Source organism: Terrapene carolina, unplaced genomic scaffold (genome assembly GCF_002925995.2).
Source record: "Terrapene carolina triunguis isolate 2854851 unplaced genomic scaffold, T_m_triunguis-2.0 Scaffold84, whole genome shotgun sequence".
NCBI lineage: Eukaryota > Metazoa > Chordata > Testudines > Emydidae > Terrapene > Terrapene triunguis.
Window position 1 is genome coordinate 25,732,769 of NW_020664435.1, and position 15,931 is coordinate 25,748,699.

Here is a 15,931-nt window from a genome sequence, read left to right on the forward strand (position 1 = left end):
TCCTCGTCCTTCCCTCCCCGCCGACCGGAGCGGAGCCCTCCCGGCAGCCGGCGCGCGGCGCGGGTGGAGGGGCCGCGTGGCCTGGCCACCCCCCTTCTCTCTCTCTCCCGCCCGCTCCCTCCCCCTCTCCCCCGCTAGCCGGTCCTCCTGCACCCCCCGCTCCGGCGCACAGATCACTGTTTTTTGTTTTTTTTGCTTTGCCGTTCTGGCCACCCCGTTTTTTTGTTTTTTTTTGCTTGGGGCGGCCAAAAAGCCAGAGCCGGTCCTGCGTCCGGGGTCCGCTGTAATTTCCGACTTGCTTTGGCTTTCAGGAGGGTTTTTAAGTTTTTTTGGGGCTGTTTTTGTTCAGGGTCCTTTGTTCCTGGGGCTCTTTGTACCAGTCCAAACTGGCTTTCTGTGGCCTTCTTAGCTTTCCCCAAAACACGCTGGCGGCCGTGAGATGGTTCTTTTTTCCTTGTTGACCTTGTTGTTTTACTTCTTTTTGCGGCCCCTGCAATTTGTTCAGCCACTTTCCTTTCTCACGGCTGGTCGTGGGGGGGGGGGCTGGACTCCCACCCCTTCTTTCTTGGTAGGTAGCAGAGTGTGTGCAATGGCCTTGGGCTGAAGTCAACTCCTTATTTTCAAGTGTAGCTAAAACATCAAGTTAACCAGTTCTTTTCTCCTTTCCTCTCCCTCCGGCCTTTTGTCGCCTGCAAAGAAACCTTTCATTCCTCATTCATACCTTTAACCCTTCCCAAAATGCCTTGCAATGTTTGCAACAGTGTTAGCAACCTACAATGCTAATCTGCCTCCCCAGGGGACCCCCTGAGGTAGGGGGCCACTGGGTTGTGAGAGCCAAACCTCACATAGATTATATGGAAGGGACCAAATTGATTCTGGTTACTGCTGGCACTACACATTTGCTATAGGCTCTTTCAAACATATGTTGTGGGACTGTGCAGTTACACAAATTTTTAGAGAAATTGTTAAAATGTAAGTTACTACAATTTCAGATTTTCCCATATTATTTCCATAACCCTGCTGGAGGCTTATAGCTATGCTTCCACCAGAAAAAATCGTTCTGTCTTCCATTTTCTTTTGGTAGCTGCAAGAATTTCTATTGCTGTTCAATGGCATAATGCCCTAAGGGGCTGGATTTTCAGCTAGTATAAATTGACTTCAATGCAGCTATGCTATGCCAGATTACACAGTGAGATCTCACCCTATCTTCCTTCTGCTTTAATCAAACAAAGCCTAAGTATATGCTTAATTTTAAGCATGTGAATATGTGGGTAAGTGCTTTGCTGAATCAGTACCTCCATTTTCATAAACTATTAGGCATTCTTAGAATGGAGAAACAAAGCTCTAAACTAAAGAACAAGATATTTCTATGGTATCTTGAAACTGGGTTCTTTATTATTTTTATTGAGTCTAATGTATATTTGAATATACATTAGACTCAATAAATATAATATATGATATATACACAAATGTTATGTGAAATTCCAGAGTGAAAGGCTACCTACATATAAGGAAAAACAATAATGTATGCCCCATTTTAAGAACATTTCATTATGTGGTCTTAACTATGGAGTTGCAAGCAGTGCCTCCATAATGCCTTGAAATTAGAAAGTCTACTGTGGTTAGATCCTTATTAAGAATTTGAGGTATTTTGTTACAACTTTTATTTTTGTCTGTCTCTGAATAGTTATTAAACACCATTTTCTTCGTATTTTATTTTTTATTTCCTTCCATATATAATAGGGATTTTGATACATGACTCTCTTTGATATTCCCTAGAAAAATATATTTTAAAAATTATTTATATTTTGACTGTACACTTTTCTTGTCTCCCCTTGACCCTTTATATGTGGCTTGTCTTCTTAGATTATAAGCTCTTCTGTGCAGGAACAATGCCTAGCACTAAACAACAATTTAGTCCTTCATTACAGAATTATAAGGTTGGTATATTTATTTAGATCTAATGCTTCAATCACTCTGCATGCAAAACTACCATCAACTAATTGGGTAGCTAGTCTTTAATATGACATGGGACATAAAGTTATACTGACATAAAGCCAACATGTAAGGTATCTTGGGGCATGCTGGGGCTTGGTGTGAAAGATGGGTGGGGCGTGGCCAAAGCATGCTGTATTTCATTGATCACCAGCCAGTACAGCATCCCCAAAGGTTTGTTACAAGCTGGCACAATTTAGAGTAGCTATGAAGTCTGATGTTACCATAAAAATTCCAGTATTATAAGTATTATGAATGATAAAGCATTGTGTATGGATCCTTATGGAGGCTGGTTACATTTTCACAAGGCCTAACTTGGGCTAGCCATAACATTTAGCCTTGGCAATTGAACGTGTGTTAGGAGGTTTCAGACAGGTTTATTGATGTGCTACAGAACTTCACAAGATTAAATGTACTTTAACTAAAGGACTAAAATATACATTTACTTAGATAGTCACACATATTTTCTCACTGATTTTGGCATATATATACTATTATTTAAAGCAAGCATCACAAATTATATTATTTAAGACTTAGTCCGATGATTTCAAAATACTCAAGACCAAACTTCTATTTAAATTAAAATTCAACACTTTAGTCATCTACAGTCATCTACAGATGCAGGAACCTATTATGAACTGATTAACACTCTTAGATAAAATAAAAATTCAGTCTTCAATTGTATAGGTTGTAAAATACTCAGGAGCCAATAACACTTATTATGCTTCTTTTTTTATGCTGCGGCTTTAAGGTGGATTTGGCAACATTTGTTAATTAAATCTTTCACCCATGAACTGGTGAAAGCTGGTGAAATCAAAGGTAAACTTTTAATTGTCCTGAGTAAGAGTAATTAATAGTGATATATCAAGGAAGATTCTAAATCAGTGGTAATTGGAATGACAGGCAGGACTTTGCTCCAACACTTCATTAAACTTCTATTTTTATGGGGATTTCTTCACTTCCACTGGAATGAACAAGTCAGTATGCATGACTTATTCTGCAATGAACTTTGATGAATTTTTCTAAGTACATTAAAATGAGTTGCATATTCTGTTAATCCAAAGGAACCCCCTATACATGCTGCGATAAACCCTCTGATGCGCATGTAAGAAGGCAGGATAATGGGCATGAAGGACAATCATATATATGTATATATAAAAATATATATTTTTGCTTGTCGATAATAACTCTGAACTGCCTACAGCATTCATGGTGCCTCTTAAAAGTCAGGTATTGTATTGAATTTGAAATTCTCTTATGCTGAGCAGGGAAGGAAAAAAAATCAAACACTTTCTGAATTGGGCCCAAATATCCAAGGTTAATTTTCTGAGAAAGCTGCAGCAGCTAGATAAGGCCATCCCCTGCAAATTAGTTTTGCCTGCCTGGATTACAGCTAAATTTATGCAGCTTGCCTTATCCTTTCAGAAGCGCCTCTGAAGTGTCGTAATTAACTGGCACACATAAAGTGAGCAAATTTTCTGCTTGGTGGCAGCCATTTCTCATTTCATCTCAGTTCTAACCCAAACGGAAAGGTAGTTTCTTATTTTTACTGTTAAAAACCCTGCAATCCTCCAATACTTTACCACAAGTCTTTGAAAACAAACATAAAACAGCTTCAGAACAGAGTTTGGATTTTAAAGGAGCACGAATACTGCCGAGGCAACAGGGTGATAATTTTGCATAAAATTAAAATAAAGAAAATTAAGAGGGTTGGGTTTTTTTCTGATTTTTTGGCGTTCCCAAAATAGCAGTGTTCACCAGAAACATTCTTTCTCTCTCTTTCCGCTTTTCATTCAACCATCCATCCAAATTGTAGGCTAGAAAGCAGAACAGTGCTATTTCTTTGTATTATTATGACATATGTGTGCTCTTCTCCTGACATAACATCAGGCGTATATCCTGTTTGTCTCTGAATACTGCCTTATTCCTGTGTATTGTGTTTACACATAGCAATGTTGTATTTTTAGGATTTTTTTCTTTCCATTTCTCGTCTTTGCTGATCAAAACATTTTGTTTTGTTTTGTCATTTAGGAAGAAATAATTAAATAAAAAGTTACAAACATTTAAACTCATCTCCAGTGTAGATGGGGCCTTTAACAGCATCTCTCACATTACCTTTTCTTTGTACTTCTGACTGATTTTCTTTATTTGTGATAGTTAACATTACAGTTGTTCCAGTAACAGTTGGTGAATTTTGCTCTATTTCTGAATACATTATTCTTTGAATATTTGCCCCATTATTTGCCCAGTTTATGGAGTTTGTCAAATCATTTGGTCGTGTATTTTTCAAATAATTTATCTGACAAATTTCATTACAATTTTGTAATGAAATGCTTGAGAAATATTTTTTCCATCCAGTTTTTAGACAATACACCAAAGGTATAAAAAGCCTTGCAGATATCAGTGAGAATTTTTTTAGTCTTAGACATCCTGATCCTTCATGTATTTTCTGGTTATTCATTTAGGGTTGTTACAGTCATAGTGTGTACTAAACTTCCTCCATTTCAACTAGTCTAGCTTGGTAGAAAATGTTTACACAGTATTTTTGCTTCCTGAAAATTGATATTAGAGCTCAGCTAGGAATTTTCTACAATCTATTTTCACCCAGGAGTTTTCACCTATGTCAAATACAAAAGCTCTTACTCTGCCTGTAAGTACATCAACAAGTATGACACAGTGTGTTATGTGTCTAGGGCATACCCCATACAGTAAATCTCCCAACAATTGAATAACAGCAGCAGGACTTTGCTCTCAGTCACACTGGATTAAATCCCGAATAACTCCACTGACTTCAGTGGAATTGCTCAGGACTGACAGTCATGTAACGACTGATCAGAATGTGGCCCTTAGTATTTAATTGTAATTCTAAACATCTTCTTACAACTGACAGTCATTTCATTGCTCTGATATGTCAGTGGGTGTATAGATACAAAAGAAGAGAGCATTCATTACATGAGCTCTCAGTGTTTTTATTTGTTAAATCTCAAAGTGACAAAATTGCATGCTGTCAAATATTTTTTTCTTTTTGTCATGACAGTACTAAAATATCCCGGTAATTGAAATTGTCACCAGTGCTACACTATATAGAAGGTTGGAGTGTGAAAACAAGGGAAGTTGGACAGACATTTATACCATATGCAAACTGAAATCTTTCTTCAGAAGCTGAGTGCATCTGAACATAGCTGGGTCTGAGAAGAATCTGAAACCTAACTGGTGAAAAGCCTGATGAATAGAAGTTGAACTATTCATAAGAATTTAACAAGGATTAATTGGTCTTTTACCAGGAAGCCCACCAGAAAACAATGGGAATTAATTTCAGTGTACTTTAGGATTAGAAACAATTAGCCAGAGGAACCTTAAAAAAGGAACTCAGGAAGGATTGAGGTCATCAGTGCCTGTCTTCACCCCACACTCTTGACCTCACAGTAAATTGATTATGTGCAGGAGCCTAGCACACCACCCTTATGCTATAGGATTCTTTATTCATGTGAAAGAACATTTCTAGCTAAATTGCTCTTGCTGAAATCAATTAAACATATTCATCTGAATTACAGTGGCACAGTTTTTTACACTGCTAAAGTTATGTTAAAGTCCTGCTTAACTGAGGTCTGTAATGTGGTCATACTGGTTCTTTCATAGACCAAGACAAGTATATTAGTAGGCCTGAGTGTCTGTCAGTGATGCAAATGTTTAAAGAAGAAAGATTAACGATTAACAATTTAAAATGGTGGGGATTGCATCTTGATGTGTGTTGATTACAGTGAGATTACTTTGCAGAGTAAAGTACTACTCAGTCTTGACTGATTTTGGGCACTATGGAAATAAAGCCAAAATATTTAAGTAAAAGCTAACCTGTTAAAATTCTGAATTTTGAGCACTTTTATTTCATTTATTTTTCATTAGACAGCAGCTAGTTGACCAAGGGCCCACTCAGCTTTCACTGAAATCAACAGCATAAATGTCCATTTATTTCGGTTGGAGCAGGATCAGATCTCGTATCTTTGATGTGCACCTGAAAATATGTTGTCATTAACAGGAAATTTTTGCAGAAATTTTGGTGCCCAAATGGAAAGAACTTTGACCCACTTCTAATAAACTGCTCAAAAACATGGCAAATTTTGTGTTCTTATTTGTATGGTGATATCCAGAAAGTTCTTCTAACTCACCGCTACAGTATTTCTTAGTGATGCTGAGATCTGAGTTTTGGAAATAAATCAAAAGGTTTTGTTATTATTGTGGATGCACTAACTGCTAGTGAAAATTTTGGAAAGCCACCCTCAATGTTTAGCTTCTGGACTAAGACTGGATAGATTATTGATAACAAATTATCTGTTTAATGAATTTTGATTCTTTTTGTTCACAAATAGTTGGGAAACAGACTGTGTTTTTCTCAAATGTATTCATTATTCAAAGTTGTTCCATAAATAATTCCTGTGAATAATTTTTTGATCTGTATCTCATTCATGAGTAGTTCAGTGTGATACTATGAATTTTGAGATGTGAAATTCAAGTTGGTTTGATTCTAAATATAAGTGACATAGTATGGTTCTGTTCCCTGACTGGATGAGGTTAATACTGTAGAATCTGATTTCTGGCACAAATACTCCTGACCACAAAGTCTTTGAATATTCTGAAATATCTGCTTCAACAACACTGCCTCAGCAACCTTTCCTGCCAGTAAACGCATTCAATAAGATATTGGTGGAGAGCAAAGACAAACAGGAAACAAAGACACTTAAAGCAAATTCATTAAAAATAATCAGATAAATATTAGTGGAAAATGATTTGCAGTATTCAGTCAGCTCTACTCCATACTTTTTTGTTGAGTGGAGATAATACAGAAGAAAATTCAGACAATTTATGAAGCTAACCATAATTTAATGTTAAGCATGTAAAAAAAGCATATACCTGCTCAGACGCTATACATAGGGTGTTATCATAGTTTTAACCAACACTTACTAAAATATGTGACATACATGATATTAATGTTAGCGGGAGTAGCCTCAAATACATAATTTTTACCAAGACAAATGCACTAATAATATTTTAAACACATGTAGTGACAGGAATATAATGGCAGGCACACAAGAACACTTTTAAATGGATGGCACTCTTTGTTGAGTAGTATATAAAATATATTGAGCTAATCAATAGGTTTGGCTTTATTTTCCTCTGATGAAGTTATTAACACATTCCAAATAGTATTTTTCTTTAATTAGACTTTTGAATCGAACTAAGCAAATAATAGATTTTTGATTCAGAGGCTGAACCAGAAAAAAAAATCAGTTTCCTTTGAATTGAAACTAATATTTTTTCGATGTTTCTTACTGAAATGAAAGAATCAAAAAAAAAAAAAAAGAAATTACTTTGGGTCAAACAAATTTTTTCAGATGTTGATTCCAAGTGACATTTTTAAACAAAACATTTTGACATTCCTGAAATTTTTGTTTTCATTTTTTTTCCAGCCAAAACTATTTGCCAAATTTGACTGAATTCCCATATAGGTTTCATGCCCTCCAAAATGCATTTTTTGGCAATTTATTATTTGCCAATTCCCCCCCCCCCAGCTTTACTTTTCAACTGCACTGTCTTTTCTGCAGCAGAATGAATAGAAAGATCTGTGAATAAAGAGAAGAATTCATTGTAGGGCCACAACAAATTAAGTATATGTAAGAACGACTGAATTGATAATGAAGTTCTCATTGGTGAGGTGAGATCTCTATTGCCATTGTCATGAAGACTCTTTGTGTTGTCTCTGCATTGAGATGGCATTCTGGAAACAGTGCCTTCTCTCATCACATTTACTCAACAGCCAGATATATTGAGATGATGTTGCTGCTTCTTGGAGTCCCAAAGTAACATGCATGGGTGGGGATGTGTGGCCCAAATGTAGCTGTGACATCTAACGTATCAATAAGCCACTCCAAAAGGTGGATGAGAGTTACATCACCAAAAAGGCCCAGCGAGTCAATCAGAACGTATGTCTACAGCTGGATTTCTCGTCCTTGTTAAAAGATATTAGCAAATCTTGAGAGTATAGAAAAATGTGTGGTCTGTGATTTCATAGCGCCTTTTATTTTTCATTGTCACTGCTTATAAATAAAATCAAGCCAAACCTGAGAAACCTCTGATATTAGTCCCTAAGGAGTCTTGCATTATCTGTAGGTTTTATGGAAATTCATGATCTCAATTCAGGGGTCAGTATCCCACAGCTCTAATGACAATAAGTCTTTGGTAAGAATTTAACTGATGGCTTTTGAATGCCAGTTTATTCATAGGCATAATTCTCCTTCTAATTCTGCATCATATTTTAAAGACTCCCCCAAGAGTTTCTATAAAACTGCAGGGCTAGTCTATGGTTAAAAGCCATCAATATGGTTATTAGTTTCTTATATATTCAGCATGTTTTATATAAACACTACTTCTAGAGTTGATGTGTTTCTTTTCTCAGATGTGTGTGGACTATGTGCGAGACTTAATTAACATTAACCTGAAAAGCTCTTGCATTTCATTTCATGCTGATCAGCTCAAATACCAAGCACCATGGGTGCTCTTATACATATAAAAAAATCTTTGATTGCTTAATAATCTATAGCAGACTTTTAAAGATAGGAATGGATAAATTGCTGATATTTGTCAAGGTTTTTCACTGAGTGATGAAGAAAAAAAAAGAATCCCAGCAACCCAGTTGCTTACATTTAATTCAAATTAAACCTTAAATGAATAACTGATACATGTATAAAACTAATGAATAAAAATCCTGTTTACCAATTAGTTAAATCCAATTAAAGCTTAAGCTGATAATTGTATAAACCTCTGAAGTGGAAAAGAAAAAAGTGCTAAGAGCTGAAGTCTATAGAATGTGTTGAAAGACACATTTATTGGAAAACTGCTACTGCATAGCATAGAGGTGATTAGAGACTGTGAGCCAAATACAGCTCTGGTTTAATTCAATTGAATTTAGTGGTGTTACAGCAAGGATGATTTTTAGCCCATTGTAGTGAGCATGTTTGCCAATTTAGCAACACCCACAAAGCTGAGGGGAGAATTGGCATGCAGCTTCCCACACAGGCTCATCCCTTGATGGACTAAAAGTCCTTTGGATGGAGAATGTGGTATTTCCAAAAATTAAAATTCCGTGTTAGCTAGTCAGCATCTACAGTACTTGAATGTTATTTTCACTATTATTCTTTCAGAAAGGCCAACTTGGCATCTATAGGTTGAATAATTTGAAGGTAGAAAGAAACCATTATCTATATGTATCTACATATCCTTGATTGCCCTTTGACCCTTTCTCTGTCACAGACCCCCTGTTTTTGCCAAAGGAGTAGAACGCTTTTGTTTTTTCATTAGGCATTGGATTCAGGCAAATATTAGTATGACTTTTGGAACAAAAGTTATAATTGATGCAGTGGAGGTGCAGATGTAGTGACCCTTTATGCATGCTGGAGTATAATTATTGTAAGTCACTGATTTCTGGGCTGGTTTTGAAAGCCCTTGTAAAAGTTAACTCACAAAGACAGGTCATGATGCCACTGCTCCACCGCATCAGCTATCATTTATTCAACAATAAAATAGTCACCATGCTTGACTTTCTCTATAATGCTAAGTGCTTTAACATTCAAAACCAGCTGGTGGAAATATTACAGCCTCAAGATCAAAAAATCCCCAGAAACAAACTACCGTGTTTCCCCGAAAATAAGACAGTGTCTTATATTAATTTTTGCTCCCAAAGATGCGCTAGGTCTTATTTTCAGGGGAGGTCTTATTTTTCCTGGCGCTTCGGGGCCTTATATTCCGGGGTGGCCTTATTATCGGGGAGGTCTTATTTTCGGGGGATGTCTTATTTTCGGGGAAACAGGGTAGTAAACAACTTTCTCCTGATTTAGAGATAATTGAGGTTACAATTTAATATATTTTGTTGCATTCATGCTCCAGATACAGTGCTTTCCTTTTAATTCAAATAGGGCATGAAATCTACTTTTGTAAACTATTTCTCATGGCCAGTACTGCTACCCCATTGCAGAGCTCTCACAGCCATGGCTTTATTTGTGATGCGAAATGATGTTGTTTTATTGAAACATATATTTTACACTAGTAAAAAATACTTGGGTTCATGAAAATGGAACATCATCCCAATTAATGTCACTAGCTCTTTATTCCTTTGAGATTCTTGGTGCTCACCTTTTCATTGGCTAAGCTGTGACTTGGACTACACACTCATGCAGGATAGCAAGTTATTTTAGAACCCCCTTTGCCCGCCCACCAGGGGTGAAAGTAACTTAAAGGACTTACCGGTACGCCGGAGTCCTGCGCGGGGGTGTGGCCTCAACCGGAAGAGGCATGGCCTCAACTAGAAGGGGCGGGCCTTTCAAGCTTTAAAGGCCCTGGCGCTCCGGCTGTGGCTGGGAGCCCCAGGGCCTTTAAATCACCCTGGAGCTACCAGCTGCAGAGGTGGCTGGGAGCCCTGGGGTTCAGGGGAGAATTAAAGAGCCCAGGGCTCCGAGCGCCATGGAGCTCTGGGCCCTTTAAATCACCGCGGGAGCCCTGCCACTGCTACCCCAGGGCAGCAGGGCTTGGGCGGGGATTTAATAGGCCCGGTGCTCCTGCCACAGCGGGAAGCTCCGGGCCCTTTAAATCACTGCTGGAGCCCGGCTGCCAGGTCCCCGGGGCTCTGGCAGCCGGGCTCGGGTGGGTATTTAAAGGGCCCGGTGCGCCTGCCACTGTGGGGAGCCCCGGGCCCTTTAAATCACCGCCGGAGCCCTGCCACCGCTGCCCCAGCTTACTTTCACCTCTGCTGCCCACCCAATGAGAGCTACCCATACCTGGGGCCCAGCTGTGCAGGAGTATGCATGTACTGCACACCCACTTAACCCTCTCCTCAGTAACTGGACAGGCAGTAGTTGTAGTAGGACTGAAACAGGAATGGGAGTTGTCAGCACACCAGGCAAACAGGAGAGGGAGTGCTATTTACAGAAGCCAAGGTCGCTTCTCTTTTAACAGAGAAGAGAGAGTTGTGCTTTCTCCTGCTCCCTCTTACTTTAATTCTTGGGAAAGGGGGAATGAATGGAACCTCTGCTCTGTTGTTCCAATGCACCAGCTAGCACAGCTGATCTGAAGCTAGGGTGACCAGATGTCCCGATTTTATAGGGACAGTCCCGATTTTTGGTTCTTTTTCTTATATAGACTCCTATTACCCCCCACCCCAGTCCCGATTTTTGGTTCTTTTTCTTATATAGGCTCCTATTACCCCCCACCCCAGTCCCGATTTTTCACATTTGCTGTCTGGTCACCCTATCTGAAGCAGAGTGTTGTAATTTGTTACTAGCATAGGCTAGCTGCAAATTACATCTCTCCTGCCCCCCCGGAGCAAGTGGAAAGCAAAGAGGGAATTGTGACTCAGAGGGGTGTTTCTGTAGTGCAGTCCTTCCAGGACCATTCCTGGGGTAGAACAAATTACACACCACCCCCTGCTCAGGGTTGTGCCATCTAGCCCCTAAGGGTATGTCTATGCTGCAATAGTAAAGCTGAGCCACTGAGTCTCACAGCCCAGTCAGCTGACTCGGGCTCATGGGAGGCGGGCTGCAGGGCTACAAAATTACTGTGTAGACATTTGGACTTGGGCTGGAGCCTGGGCTCTGAGACCGTCCCACATTGTGGGGTGTTAGAGCCCAGGCTCCAGTCCGAGACCAAACGTCCACAGTGAAATTTTATAGCCTCGCAGCCCAAGTCCCAGAAGCCTGAGCTGAGTCAGCTGTTCCAGGCCAGCTGTGACAGGGCCGCAAGTGTTTCATCACAGCATAGAGATGTACCCTAAATTATTTTCTTAGGGCTTCAACCACACTGTTGTGAATTTATTCAGGCTCTATAGCTTGAGCAAAGATTGGCTTTCAGTGCGGAAGAGGGACAATAGCCAATTTATAGTAAATATTATTTATTAATGTATCCTGTGTATTATAAGATCAACAAGTATCCTGAAAACATTTTTATCAGGAAGAAGTAGGGTCTCATGATTAAAACACTGCATTGGGATTCAGGGACTGCTACTCACTATGTATGTGCAGTTCTTTGGGCCCCTTCGGCCCCAAGGCATTACTGTAATAATAATAATAATTAATAATAGATGATAATAATAAACCAACTTAATGTGCAAAGAGAGGAGTCTCTGACTTAGATTTGAAACAAGAAACATTGGCCATCTTGGAGTTATAAATAAATAAAATACCAAAAGCGGATCTACCACTAAAACTCTCCCACCTGCAAAATGTTATCTCTTGGGAGTCTTCTCTAAAACGCTTCTAACAGGCCAACATCTGGACAGACATTGGTATCTCATTTTTGGTAGCAAAGAATATCATAGATAAAAAATGGAAGCAAATGGAACTCCCAGCTGTAGGTGACTCATTCCAAAGGGCATGAGAGATACTCGTTACTGATGTAGCCAAGACAAAGACAGTGATTATTATGTCACTTGTTTTTTTTTTTTTGTCACATCAGCAGAGGAAATAAAAAACAAGTTCACTATGCTATCAAAACTGATTAAGATATATTGGGTGAAATCCTGGGTCTACTGAAGTCAATGGCAAAACTCTCATTGACTTCAATGAGGCCAGAATATGATCCATTTATTATTGATAATAACAATGCATTTTATTGCAGTAATGCCCAGGACCCCTAGTCATAGACCAGTACCCCATTGTGCTAGGTGCTGTACAAACACTGAACAAAAAGACACGTGTATAGAAATTATATGATGAACACTGAAGAGGTATGGCCAATTTTCAATGGAATTACTCTAGAGTTACATTATTGAAAGTAAAATGAGAATCTGGCCCTGTTTTGAGGAGTGTGATAAAAAGCCTGAGTCAACGATGCTAAAAGGTAGGTTTGGTTATGCTGGTTTCAAGAATGGCCAGCAATACGTTTGTCAAAAGTGAAAAAGCATATAGCTTGAATATATCCCATGTGGTCACAGTACATGCATACCTATACTAATAGCACAAATTAATATCTCAGGTGAAAGCTGCAGAAGAAAATCTATTTGATCAATTCTACCTGTTTTACCACATTGTCCCTGTGACCCCAGGCCCCACCTTTAGTCACACTGTATACAATATTATTTTTACAAAATATGCCTTGTGGGATATCATATGAGAACCAATAACACATAGGCTATTAATACCATTATAAAATGCATGTGTTAATGTTATATGTGTAGTTATGAATTCCCTCTGTAGGATGTTACTAAAACATGTTTAAGATAAGACAGCCTCGACTATATAAAGGTGATAAACAGATCTGCTCTAGACAAAGGAATGTGGATTTACCTCAATTTATATATTAGCAGTAAACAAAGCCATCGAGCTAAACTGGCAGAAGTTATCCTGATCCTCAACTTGAGAGACAGAGAATTAACATGGCTCCTGTACCCCAGAGAGACACAGGAGACTGAATCCTCAAGATGCCTTCCTGACTTGTAAGACAAAAACATCCCTTTTAGGAATATAAGGAACAGAGAGAGACTCCATCTTTATCCTTCACCTTAGGAGACCAAGGAACCGAGTGATTTGATCTCTGTGATGGGTCCTGACTAGACTGGCCAGTAAAAAGCTGGAAAGGAGACCCTGGATGAGAGAAACCCTCTTGAACAAAAACTGTAAACTTACTAAGTTTTAGACTTTTAGATGCATGTTTTCACTTTTATTTGCCTCTACCTTTATCTCTTTTACTTTGCATCACTTAATCCATGCTTTTTTGTCACAAACTTCTTTTGCGTTCATTACAAATAATCAGCACTGTGTAAATTCAGTAAAGTGTGTGCTTCTAGCAAGTTAACGGGTTGGAGTGTTTTACTGTCTCTGAAAAGGCAGCGAACCTAACACTTTCTCTGCGAGGGTCTGGTGAGAGGACTGGTCCCAGCAGTAGCATAGGCGCCGACTCCGGTTTTGAAATTGGTTTTCAAAAGCTCTGCATCCACCGGAAGCTCCCCGTCCTGCCCCCCACACTCCAGCTCACCTCCGCCTCTGCTCCGCCTTGTCCCTTGAGCGCTGCCACATCCTGCTTCTCCCCCTCCCTCCCAGCACTTGTGCCAAGAAACAGCTGTTTCATGCGACAAGCGCTGGGAGGGACGGGGGAGGAGGAGGAACGCGGCACACTCGGGGAAGAGGCGGGGCCAGGGCGGGGATTTGGGAAGGGATCCAATAGGGGCAGGGAGGGGATGGAGTCGGGGCAGGCTGGGGGCGAGGCTGGGGGCAGGGGGGTGCGAGCACCCACTGGCGCCAAGGAAAGTTGGCGCCTGTGGGCAGTAGGATGATTTGGGGGTGAATTCTGGTCTGGAAGGTTACTAAGGTCACCCTGCAATGAGTAACCAGGTTTGGCAAAGCCACGTTGAGGCTTGTGGATTGCTGGCAGGCTTTTGGGGTCAAAGCTCTGGACCACAGCTGCACAGTCACAAGACACCTAGGGTTACAAGGGAGACTGTAATCAAACCTCTTATTGGCCTAGATGAACCCCAACACATAACAGACCTCTTTATTGTTGCAGTACCTTAATGGAAACTAAGAGTATGCCTGTATGGAGAGTCAGTGCATCGCAAGCAGGTCGGTGTGTGAATCTACAGCCCTGTAGCCTGCTGTGCACTGACTTTCCATGTAGACTCTTCTATGGCCCAGTAAAAGTTCCATAGTGCACTTTGACCTACTGCTGTTTCAAACTTTTAGTGCACAGTAGCAGGGTCCACATGGCAAATTAGTTCGTGGCAGGTGAGTACCTTGCTTGCCATGCACTAACTGACCACATAGACAATCCCTAATATCATTCTTTTGTTTCCATTTTATCTCACATTTCCCCATGTGATTAATTTTCTAAAATTAATCAGATTCTCCATACTCAAAGAAGACAAAACAGGAAAAAACCAAATCAAGGCTTCTAATAAGCAAAGCCCTTAAATGCATGTGAAACTTTAAGCTTCTAATATCTGAATGATATCAAATTCATTTGTCTGATCTATTATCCACGAAATCTTGCTGATTGTCATTAATGTCATTTTCATCCTTTAATTCTTTATTGACTGAGTTTTGTATAAGCCATTCCACTATTTTGCCTGGGATCAATGTCCGGTTATCATCGCTATAATTACATGAGTCATCTTGTTTACCCTTTGTAAATATTGGCACAATTCTGGCTTCTTTTAAGTCCATTGGAACTTTCCCAGTTTTCTAAGATTTATTAAAAATTAATATTGACAGTCAAGGGAGCTTCTTGGCCAACACTTAAAATTCTTGGTTACAAGTTATCCACCCTGATTCATTTCTCAGAGATGATTAGTAAATGTTTTCAAAAGCATTGTGTAGCTATAGAATGATTATTTCAGTCCTGAAGAAATTTGTCTATGTATACATAATGGAAAGGGTCTGAGTGAGCTCTCCCCTGACATCTAGTGGTGAGCTGGGAAAAAGACTTCAGGAGCAGACTGTATTTACATAAACACGCCTCCTTTGCCTAGGTGTGTGAAAAGAAGGAACTGCTCTTCCAAAATGATCAATTTTGGCTGGTGTTGGGTTACAATCACTCTAGTATTAGAATACAGGGGTAATGGAATGTTGTTATCCTGATTGTAAAAGGCAGCAGAACTGGACTTAGCCCAGTCTCCGTGAGAGGGTCACCCTCAACTGAACCTCACTCGCTAAGCAGGGGAGAGATGGTAAATTCCAGTGAAGGAGAAAAAGGGTGTGGATTGGTGTTTGTGCCTGGTGATGTAGGTGCTGCCTAAAGAGTCTGATATATGTCTATAGTGTAGACCAGCCCTTAGACACCAATTGACCCTCTCCCTCGCCACTGTTTAAAGACAGAGCTGATTAGACTCAATTGAGAATCTTTGTTTTGTTAAGTGATCACTAAACCTGAAATCTCTGATAAACAGGTTTAGCTGCTGAGT